Raw genomic sequence first — 10,125 nt, forward strand, 5'->3', positions numbered from 1 at the left:
CTCCTCATAAAACCAGATACACTCAAACTAATAGAAGAAAAAGTGGGGAGTATCCTAGACCACATGGGCACTGGGGAAATTTTTCTGAACAAAACACCAATGGCTTATGTTTTAAGATCAAGAATAGACTGAGATTTCATAAAATTAAAAAACTTCTATAAAGCAAAGGAGACACTGTCATTAGGACAAAATTACAACCAACATATTGGGAAAAGATCTTTACCAATCCTACATCTGATAGAGGACTAAAATCCATTATATACAAAGAACACAAGTTAGACTCCAGAGAATCAAATAACCCTATTAAAAATGGGGTATAGAGCTAAACAAAGAATTCTTACCTGAAGAATATCAAATGGCTGCAAAACACCTAATGAAATGTTCAACAACCTTAGTCATCAGGGAAATGCAAATCAATCAAAACAACCCTGAGATTCTACCTCACACCAGTCAGAATGGCTAAGATCAAAAACTCAGGTGACAATGGATGGCCATGTGGATGTGAAGAAAGAAGAACACTCCTCCATTTTTGGTGGGATTGCAGACTGGTACAAACACTCTGGAAATCAGTCTGGAGATTCTTCACAAAACTTGACATTGCACTACCTGAGGACCCAGCTATAACACTTCTGGGCATATACCGAAAAGATGCTCCAACATACAACAAACACACATGCTCCACTATGTTCATAGCAGCCTTATTTATAATATCCAAAAGCTGGAAAGAACCGAGTTGCCCTTCAGCAGAGGAATGGATACAGAAAATTTGGTATATGCACACAGTGGAGTACTACTCAGGTATCAAAAACAATGACATTGTGAAATTCATAGGCAAAGGGATTGAACAAGAACATATTATCCTGAGTGAGGTAACCCAATAACAGAAAAACACACATGGTTTGCACTCAATGATAAGTGGATATTAGCCCAAAAGCTTGAATTACCCAAGATATAATTGATAGACCACATGAGGCTCAAGAAGGACAACCAAGGTGCAGATGTTTCACTCCTTCTTAAAAGGGGAACAAAAATATTCATAGGAGAGGATATGGAGGCAAAATTTGGAACAGAGAATGAAGGAACAGCCTTTCAGAGCCTGCCCCACATGGGTATATAGCATATATATCCACCAAAACTAGGTAAGATTGATAAAAGATTGATAAAGCTAAGAAGTGCATGCTGACAGGAGCCCTGATACAGCTGATGTGCCTCCTGAGAGGCACAGCCAAAGCATGTAAATTACAGAGGTGAATGCTAGCTGCAAACCACTGAACTGAGAACAGGATCCCAGTTGGAGGAATTAGAGAAAGGATTGAAAGAGCTGAAGGGGCTTGCAACCTCATAAAAATAACAATACCAACCAAGCAGAGCTCCCAGAGACTAAACTACTACACAAAGACTATACATGGACTGACCCATGGCTCCAGATGCATATGTAGCAGAGGATGGCCTTGTTGGGCACCAATGGATGGAGTAGCACTTGGTCCTGCCAAACTGGATCCCCCAGTGTAGGGTATTGTGGGATGGGGTGGCAAGGGAGGCAGATGGGTAGGGGACCACCCTTATAGAAGTAGGGAACGGAGATGGGATAAGGAGCTTATCTCTGGGAAACCAGGAAAGCGAATAACATTTGAAATGTAAGAAAAATATATACAATAAAAGAAAAAAAAAGAAAATCACTAACATTATTTACTGTTCAGTACACTTGAAAGTTGCCACTAGCACATATTTTAATGTAGGGCAATTATTATGACTGTATGAAACCATGTTTAATGCAAGTCAAAACAAGATGAAAGGAATTTTAAAATATAAATGACCAAATTGATTTTTATAATTTTTATTTGAGAGCACAGATAATATTCACTTGATGAAAATGTAAAATGTCATATTAATTAAAAATAACCCAAAACACCTACCACACTCCCCCTCCTGTTCTCTAATTTATCTTACCTCTTCTCTAAACCCTTTAACTCCTATATTTTTAAAAATGTATTGATATGTCTCTAATTAATTCCCAACAATTTACAGAAAAAAGCGGCAAAAATTTCCCAATTTTATTTAAACTACTTGGCAAATAATTATAATTTAGTATGTACCATGTTATTCAAAACTTTAAAACTGACATTATCAAATCCTTTCTAATGTCAAAATGTTAAATGAATACTTTGAGATTAATCCTCAGAATATTCTGTATAATGTTATAAACATAATTATTAGAAGGATGAAAAGGATCAAATAAAATGTAGTTGACTATCGTTAAGGTGGAAAGCATGTTGGTATGCAGGCAGACATGGTGCTAGAGAGGTAGAAAGAGCTCCACATCTTGATCTGTAGGCAGTGGGAATAGACAGTGAGCCACTACACCTGGATTGAACTTCTGAAACCTCAAAGCCCACTCCTAGTGACACAGTTCTTCCAACAAGACCACACATACTCCAACAAGGCCATACCTACTAATAGTGCCAATCGCTAGGGGCCTATGAGGACCATTTTTATTCAAACCACCACACTCCTCCAACACAAGAAACCAAATTGAAAGTATACAAATTGGATTCTACACAACTAAATGACCCTGATAAAGCAAAACAGATAAACAAGAAAAAAACTATAGAGTGAAGCACACAGAAAAAGAAAAAATCCAAAACTCAACAGCTATAATATAAATAACACAATTCATAAAAGTGTGCAATAGATCCTAGCACTAGGGAAAGAGAGACAAAGAGCTTTCTGTTAGTCCAAGGTCAGCCTGGTCTACATAATGATTTTAAGGCCAGCCAGCGACACAGAGGGAAACTCTGTCACAATAGGTAGCATGGTTGTAAAAGACCAAGTCATTTCTTAACGAAAAATCATTAAGAACATCTATGAAAAAAATTACCTATAAACTTATCAGCAGAGACATCAATGCTGCACCACGGTAAGAACAGACATTACCAAAAAGACAAAAGGTAACACATATTGGCAAAGATGTGGAAAAAAAGAGACCCTTTAAGTCCTGAGCAAGCGAGCGAGCTAGAGGCTGTCGGACGGCTGGAGCGGAGCAATGCCTAAATCAAAGGAACTTGTTTCTTCGAGCTCTTCAGGCAGTGATTCTGACAGCGAAGTTGAAAAAAAGTTAAAGAGGAAAAAGCAAGTCGCTCCAGAGAAACCTGTGAAGAAGCAAAGCCTGGTGAGAGTTCTAGAGCTACGCGTCCTCCAAGCAGAGTAGCAGCAGCAGAGATGATAACATGTTCCAGATTGGAAAGATGAGATATGTCAGTGTTCGGGACTTTAAAGGAAAAAATTCTAATTGATATTAGAGAATATTGGATGGACTCAAGGTGAAATGAAACCAGGGGAGAAAAAGGTGTTTTTTAAACATGGAACAATGGAGCCAGCTGAAGGAACAGATCTCTGACATAGATGATGCAGTAAGAAAGCTGTAAAGCCTGAGCCATAGCAAGCCTATACTGTCATAGCTGTTTTCTCCGTCTTTTACATTGGCTTTCGTTTTCTAAATGTTGTTTTCCACGTTGTTGTATATTTGGATTGCAGAACAATTTGTAAGACAAATACTTTTTTTTAATGTGCATTATTAAAATGTTCTAAGTGAAGCTAATTGTCAACTTTATTAAAGAGGATTGCTTTGTGCCCCCTACCTAGTGTAAAATAAAGTCAGATCATTACAATCTTAAAAAAAAAGAGACCCTTTACTCATTCTTAGTAGCAAATTTCTGTAAATAATCTTTATTATCTATCTGAATGCTTTGAGAAGCAAATAGAACATCCAGAAAAGACAATTTTACTTGTGAGCAGTTCAAGAAATAATTAATTTGAAGGAATGATGCACAGTGGATGTGGACAGTATTACCCTAGACTGCAGTATTGTATTCTTCTGTCCTTCTTGCTATATGTCAGCATGTGAGATCTTCAATGCTATCTCCGGGGCAATGGAAACTGAAAATTCCAAACCTAAAAATAAATCTGCTTTACTTTTGAGTTATTTTTAATATAACCGGTCATAAGAAAATAATTAATGAAAAGGAAATAGCACCATTATGAAAAAGGTAATTCATCAAAAAATTTAAAAATATCAATACCATACAATCAGTACCAATCCTAGAAACATATCCAAAGAAAATGAAGTCAATGCATTGAAAAGACATATATTCTCATGTTTACTGCCATAGTATTTATAATAACCAAGAAACAGAAACAACCTTATTATCTAATACCTGGCAAATAGAAAAGGGAAATATGGGATATGAACACTATGGTGAATTGCGTATCCATAAAAAGGAGATAAATCTTTCTGTTTGCAATAATATAGCTGAGAGTGGAGATCACTGAACTATTTAAGATAAGCCCACTAGATAAATATAAGTAGTACATGATCTCACTCCTATGGAGAGTTTAAAGTATTTCTTTCTGTAAGTTGAGTATGGACTGGTAGCTAATAGAGGCTGCGGAGAGTAGGAAGAAATAAGGAACAGAAAAGGTTGACAAATGAGTACTAATTTACTGGTATACAGGAACAGAGATATTCTGAAGTGCAGCTGCATAGTGGACTACTATAACAAGTGAAATTTTAGATCATAACAAAGCATGTTTCAAACATCTAATAGAGAAATGCTCATATCATAAATAATAAAACTTGTATATTTGCAGTCATGCCAATTCCTTGTCGTGTGAGGAGGCAACAAAAGCAAGATAAAAGAGTCGCTCTTGCCCATTTGTTCATTAGCCATATGTGAATTAAATGCAACAAAATAATTGCTGGAAACTGGTAACTTATGGAAAATCTGTAATGTGTGCTTGTCATGCATAAATGATCATAGAAGGCCAGTAAAGGACAGTCTTAGAAACAAAAATAAATATTGGCTTCCATTCCAAAGATTTACAAACTTCCAAAAGACTGAGGCTTCCTAGAATTTTAAATATAACTTGAAATCAGTTAGCAAAATGTTCATCCCCAAGCACACTCCCAGTTGAAAATGAATAAACTGGAGTGTCTACCCACTAGGACAAGAATTTCTTGGCTTTTTAAGCTACAGAGAGCCACTTTTATAAGTACTTCTCTCTGAACGGTATGCCAGATGGCAATGTAGGAATGCACAATAATAGTACCTTTATTCACAGTTAACAGAGCCTCAAAGTAGCCTAGGATTCATTAATAGTACAATGAGTTTCTTCCTCTGCCCCGTTTAGTAATTCCCTACAACCTATCTCTACTTCTTTCTGACTCCCTGTCAAACCTCATATTCATTCTCTACCAGGGAATGCACAGCCCTCCACACTTGGTTGAAGCTGAGAGAGGCTATCTTTGCCTGCTTCTCCCCTCCTCCTTTGTAGACTATCCAGAGTACTGTTAGAATGCTGCCCCCATTCAGCCCTTACTGCTAGCCCATCCCTATACCTTTCAGTCCTGATGCCATTATTGGCCAGAATCATAGTACCCCTAGTTATATTATTGTAACACTTCATAGTGCTAGACCCAAAGTCTTGCTTAAGAGAACTCAAGACTCAATCTTCCATAGCCTCCCAACTAGCCTATCACTCAGCCAGTGCATTGACGAAATCTGGAACTGAATAGATCTGAACCTACAGTTGTAACCAGAACTTCAGATCTAGAACTAGTCAGACTCTTAATTGTAAAATCTAGAGTGACACTAAGGCTGAAAACCAAACATCACTCTTCTGATTCACAAAAGCAGAACAAGTTAAGGTTGCCCATTTTCTCAATGTCTATTCAATATAGTACCTGAAGTCTTAACTAAAACAGCAAAACAACTGAAAGAGATTAAGGGAACACAAATAGAAAAAGAGGAAGCATACGGTGCAATTTTACACCTAAAATAACCTAAATGTTCTGCAAGATAACTACAGTTGATAACACTTTCAGCAAACTAGCAGCACACAAAGTTAATATGCAAAAATCAGTAGCCTTCTTAAGTACAAATGGCAAACATCCTAAGAAAGAAATCAGGGAAAGAACACCTTTCACAAAAACCTCAAAAAATCTTGAGATAACTCTAACCAAGCAAATAAATGACTAGTATAACAAAAGAGGGATAACCTGATAAAAAAATATTGAAGAAGATATCTGAAAATGGAAAGATCTCGCATGCCCACAGGTCGATAGGAGTGATATAGTGAAAATGCCCATCACAACAAAAAGTAATCTACAGATTCGATGCAACCTCATCAAAGTTCCAACGCAAACCTTCCTACAGACTGAAAAAATAACATTCAACTTTATGGGAAATACAATAAAGTAACCAAAAGAACAAACCAACAAACAAAGCATACTAAGTCAATCTAGAACAATACAAGAAAAAAACAAAACAAAACAAAACAAAAAGAAACCTTCCAGAGACACAAATATTTGAGATTTCAAATTATGCTATAAAATCAGACATGGTAATTGATGGACTAGAACTGAAGATCCAAGTATAACTCCCTGTACTTAAGGACACTTGATTGTTTTTAAGATTATAATATCACAGCATTTCCCCCTTCCCTTTCCTCCCTCTGTAACCTCCCATGTACCCCTTCCTGCTCTCCTTCAAATTCATGCCCTCTTTGTTCACTAATTGTTACCGCAGGCATGTATGTATGTATGTATGTATGTATGTATGTATGTATGTATACATACATACATTCCAGTCTACCCTAATGTTATTTATGTATGTTTTTCAGGCCAAAATCTGGTGAAATTTCCCCCCCATTCATGTTGGCATGTACATTTGTGTCATGTGTGTTAACTCATGTTTGGAGAGTCATGTCAGTGAGACTTAACAAAGAAACTAAAAATATTCACTGGAGAACAGAATCTTCAACATGTTACTTGTCAAATTGGATAGCTGCATATAGAAGAATGAAAGAGATCTATATCTCTCACTTTGCAACAAAAAACCATAAATCCAAATGAACCAGGGACTTTGTCACAAGACCAGATTTCTGAAGCTTATAGAAGAGAAAATGGGAAATAGGCTTGAACTCGTTGACACAGGAAAGGACTTTCTGAGCAAGACTCGAAACAAACAGGCATTAAGATCAACAATTAATAAATGAGACCTAATGAAGCTTAAAAAGCTTCTCTATAGTAAAGAGCAAAGAGGCAGCCAACGTAATGAGGAAAAAGCCTTCATCAATTATAAATCTGACAGAAGATTTATCATCTAGAATATAAAAGAACAACAAAAAAACCCATTAAGCATCAAGAAAACAAGCAACCCAACTAAAATTGGGTATACAAGTAAAGAAAGAATTCTCAAAAATATTAAACAAAAAAGGTTGAGAATCAGTTTTAAAATGTTAAACATCTTTGGCTATCATGGAATTACAAATTGAAGCTACTCTGAGACTTTATCTTATCTGAGCCAGATTGTCCAACATTAATAAAATGATGGAGAATAAATGCTATCATGAATAGAAGGAAAGGGACACATTTATTCACTGCTGGGGGAACTGCAAACTAGTATAGCCACTATAGAAATCAACATGAAGTTTCCTCAAAAAACCTGAATGTGTCTACCAAAGAACCCTACAATGAAACCTTCCTTATCCTTTTTGATGACTTTTAGTTGAAAATCGATTTTATTCGATATTAGAATGGCTACTCCAGCTTGCTTTTTCCGACCATTTGCTTGGAAAGTTGGAGGGTGGTAATGGGGGAGGATGGGGAGGGGAACACCCATATAAAAGGGGAGGGGGAGGGGTTAGGGAGATGTTGGCCCGGAAACCAGGAAAGGGAATAACAATCCAAATGCAAATAAGAAATACTCAAGTTAATAAAGATAAAAAAAATAGGTTAGATTTCATTTAGTTGTTTGTAAAAGAGAGCCAATACCCAGCTCAAAAGCTAATTCCAGGGCTGTTGGTAACTCTCTACAACCTGACAGTAAAGCTCTATTACTGAAAACAGATCAACAAACAAAACACTCACACCATCCAAACTGGAAAAATCAAACTGAGACCCAAGTAGAAGCTTCATTCCTATTAAGGACCATTCATGGAGCCTCTAGGTACTCAACAGGCTATGAGAGGAGAAAGGGAATTGCCAATGTCATCCAGCTATAAACCCTGTGACTCACAAGGGCCACGTGCCTAAAGATATACTGTTGTATTAGTGACATGAATTTTACTTGCTGCTACATTTCTGTCGAGTTCCACTGAAGGCAAAACTGATTTATAATTTATAACTGTTATAAATATATGAGAGATGATAATAGATGATAGATAGACAAATAGATAGGTAGATAGATAGATAATAGGTATATATCAAAACAAAATTCCTTGAAAGGTGAAATGGGATTATGATGAAGGAGAAAGGCATGAAGTAACATTCTTAGATAAAGGATGTTTTTGCATAAATGAAAGTATGTATTTATTTAAATTTTGTGAAATGATAGATTTAGCTACAGATAAACACTGTACAAGAATGAAAAAATCCAATAGGAAATTCTTATCAGTGTTTTCTATGAATGCTGAAGTATTTTAATCAGGGTTTCTATTGAGATAAAACATTGTGAACAAAAACACTTGGAGAGGAAAGGGTGTATTTCAGCCTACTGTTCCATATTCCGTCTATCACTGAGGGAACCTGGGCAGAGATTCAACTAAGGGTGGGAGTCTGGAGCAGGAGCTCATGCAGAGACCATGGAGGAATACTGCTTCTGGCTTCCACATTCTGCTTTATTATAGCACCTAGGATTAGCTTCCCAAAGGTGGCACTGCTCACAGTGAGGCAGGCCCTCCCATGAATCATCAGTCGAGAATATACTACGGAGGCTTGTTCACAGGCCAATCTGGAGAGGGAATTTTTCTCAAGTGAGGCTCCCTCTTCTAAAATGACTCTAGCTTGTATCAAGTAGACAGAAAACGTGTCTTACACAAAAGGTGTTTAGGGAGATGTGTAGCAATACTTGTAATGCACTGGAATTGATGCATGCATCAGATGGTGGTTCAGTGTACATATGTGATCATACAATAAAAAAGATGCCCATGGTAGATCTAGAAATACATGTCCCAACAATATATTATTACAAAGCTATGACCCTACTTCACTTGGCCTAGTTTTACACCATATTCACCACAAAAGCAGAATATTCTCACCATCTAGCAACATTCTCCCTCCCCATTGTGACAGTCTGGTTTATTATCCTGGAGCATCATCTTGACCCATAACAGTTAATGTTTTCTTCCTTCTCACAAACGCCAAAGTTACCCTGACTCTCAGAGTCACAACTCGAATTTAGTTCTAGATTGTTATTCGGTGTTGCTTCAGTTATTGGATAGCATACATATTCTATAATTACTACTCTTGAAATACTTCAGGTATCATTTTATCCTTGATAATCCATAAGGTTTTACCACTAATAATCAATATACTCCAGCATACTCCAGTATAGTCAAATAAAATAAGCCCATAAAGCACAGTATTAATTTCAGCTATAATGATATAAGCTTTGCAACTACAAAAATGCAGTATCTCTTCACTCCACAAATAACAGTCAAGTTATGACTTCTGGCTAAGCACAACACCTTTGTCACAATCCTCCAGTGATCCATCACTGCTCATGTGACTTTTACATCTCACAGAGAAATAATCACACTGGACTAAATATCAAATTTGCTATTCTCATTCTCTTACCCATTTGCAACATAGTAAATTTTTAATATGTTGAAATAAAGTTTGGATGATAGAGAAAATAGTAACTCCCTTCATTTATTAAGACTGCTTTGTCATATTTTCAATTTATTAGCATTTTATACATAAACATTTACATGAAAAGGGTACATGACTAATAATCTTTTATTAACAATCCCTTTTGTTAAATCTCCATGTCTAAGATATATCATGTCTTTCCTCTATATTTACTAGATACTTGTAATCAAAAGAATATTAGAATATGCACTGTTAAGCTAGAGGAAGTTTGTCTGTCACAGTGCTTGCCTGACATGCCCAAGGTTTTGCATTTTATCCACAGTACTACAAAAAAAAGAATGTTCACTGGCAAAGTCTTACATCTTTTATTTATAAATAAAAATTTAAAAAACAACTCATGAAAAAAAATTCTATAGCTCTTATTATTTTCAACTTCCATTAGACTCAGCAAAACTAAAAATTAGTTTCTGCAATCA

At 36.3% G+C, this 10,125-nt stretch overlaps 1 pseudogene; it reads left to right on the forward strand.

The window, feature by feature from the left end:
• Nucleotides 1-3,010: 3,010 nt before the first annotated feature.
• LOC116889210 lies at nucleotides 3,011-3,439 on the forward strand (annotated as a pseudogene).
• The last annotated feature ends 6,686 nt before the right edge of the window (nucleotides 3,440-10,125 follow it).

The sequence above is a fragment of the Rattus rattus genome, chromosome X, assembly GCF_011064425.1.
Source record: "Rattus rattus isolate New Zealand chromosome X, Rrattus_CSIRO_v1, whole genome shotgun sequence".
Taxonomy (NCBI): domain Eukaryota; kingdom Metazoa; phylum Chordata; class Mammalia; order Rodentia; family Muridae; genus Rattus; species Rattus rattus.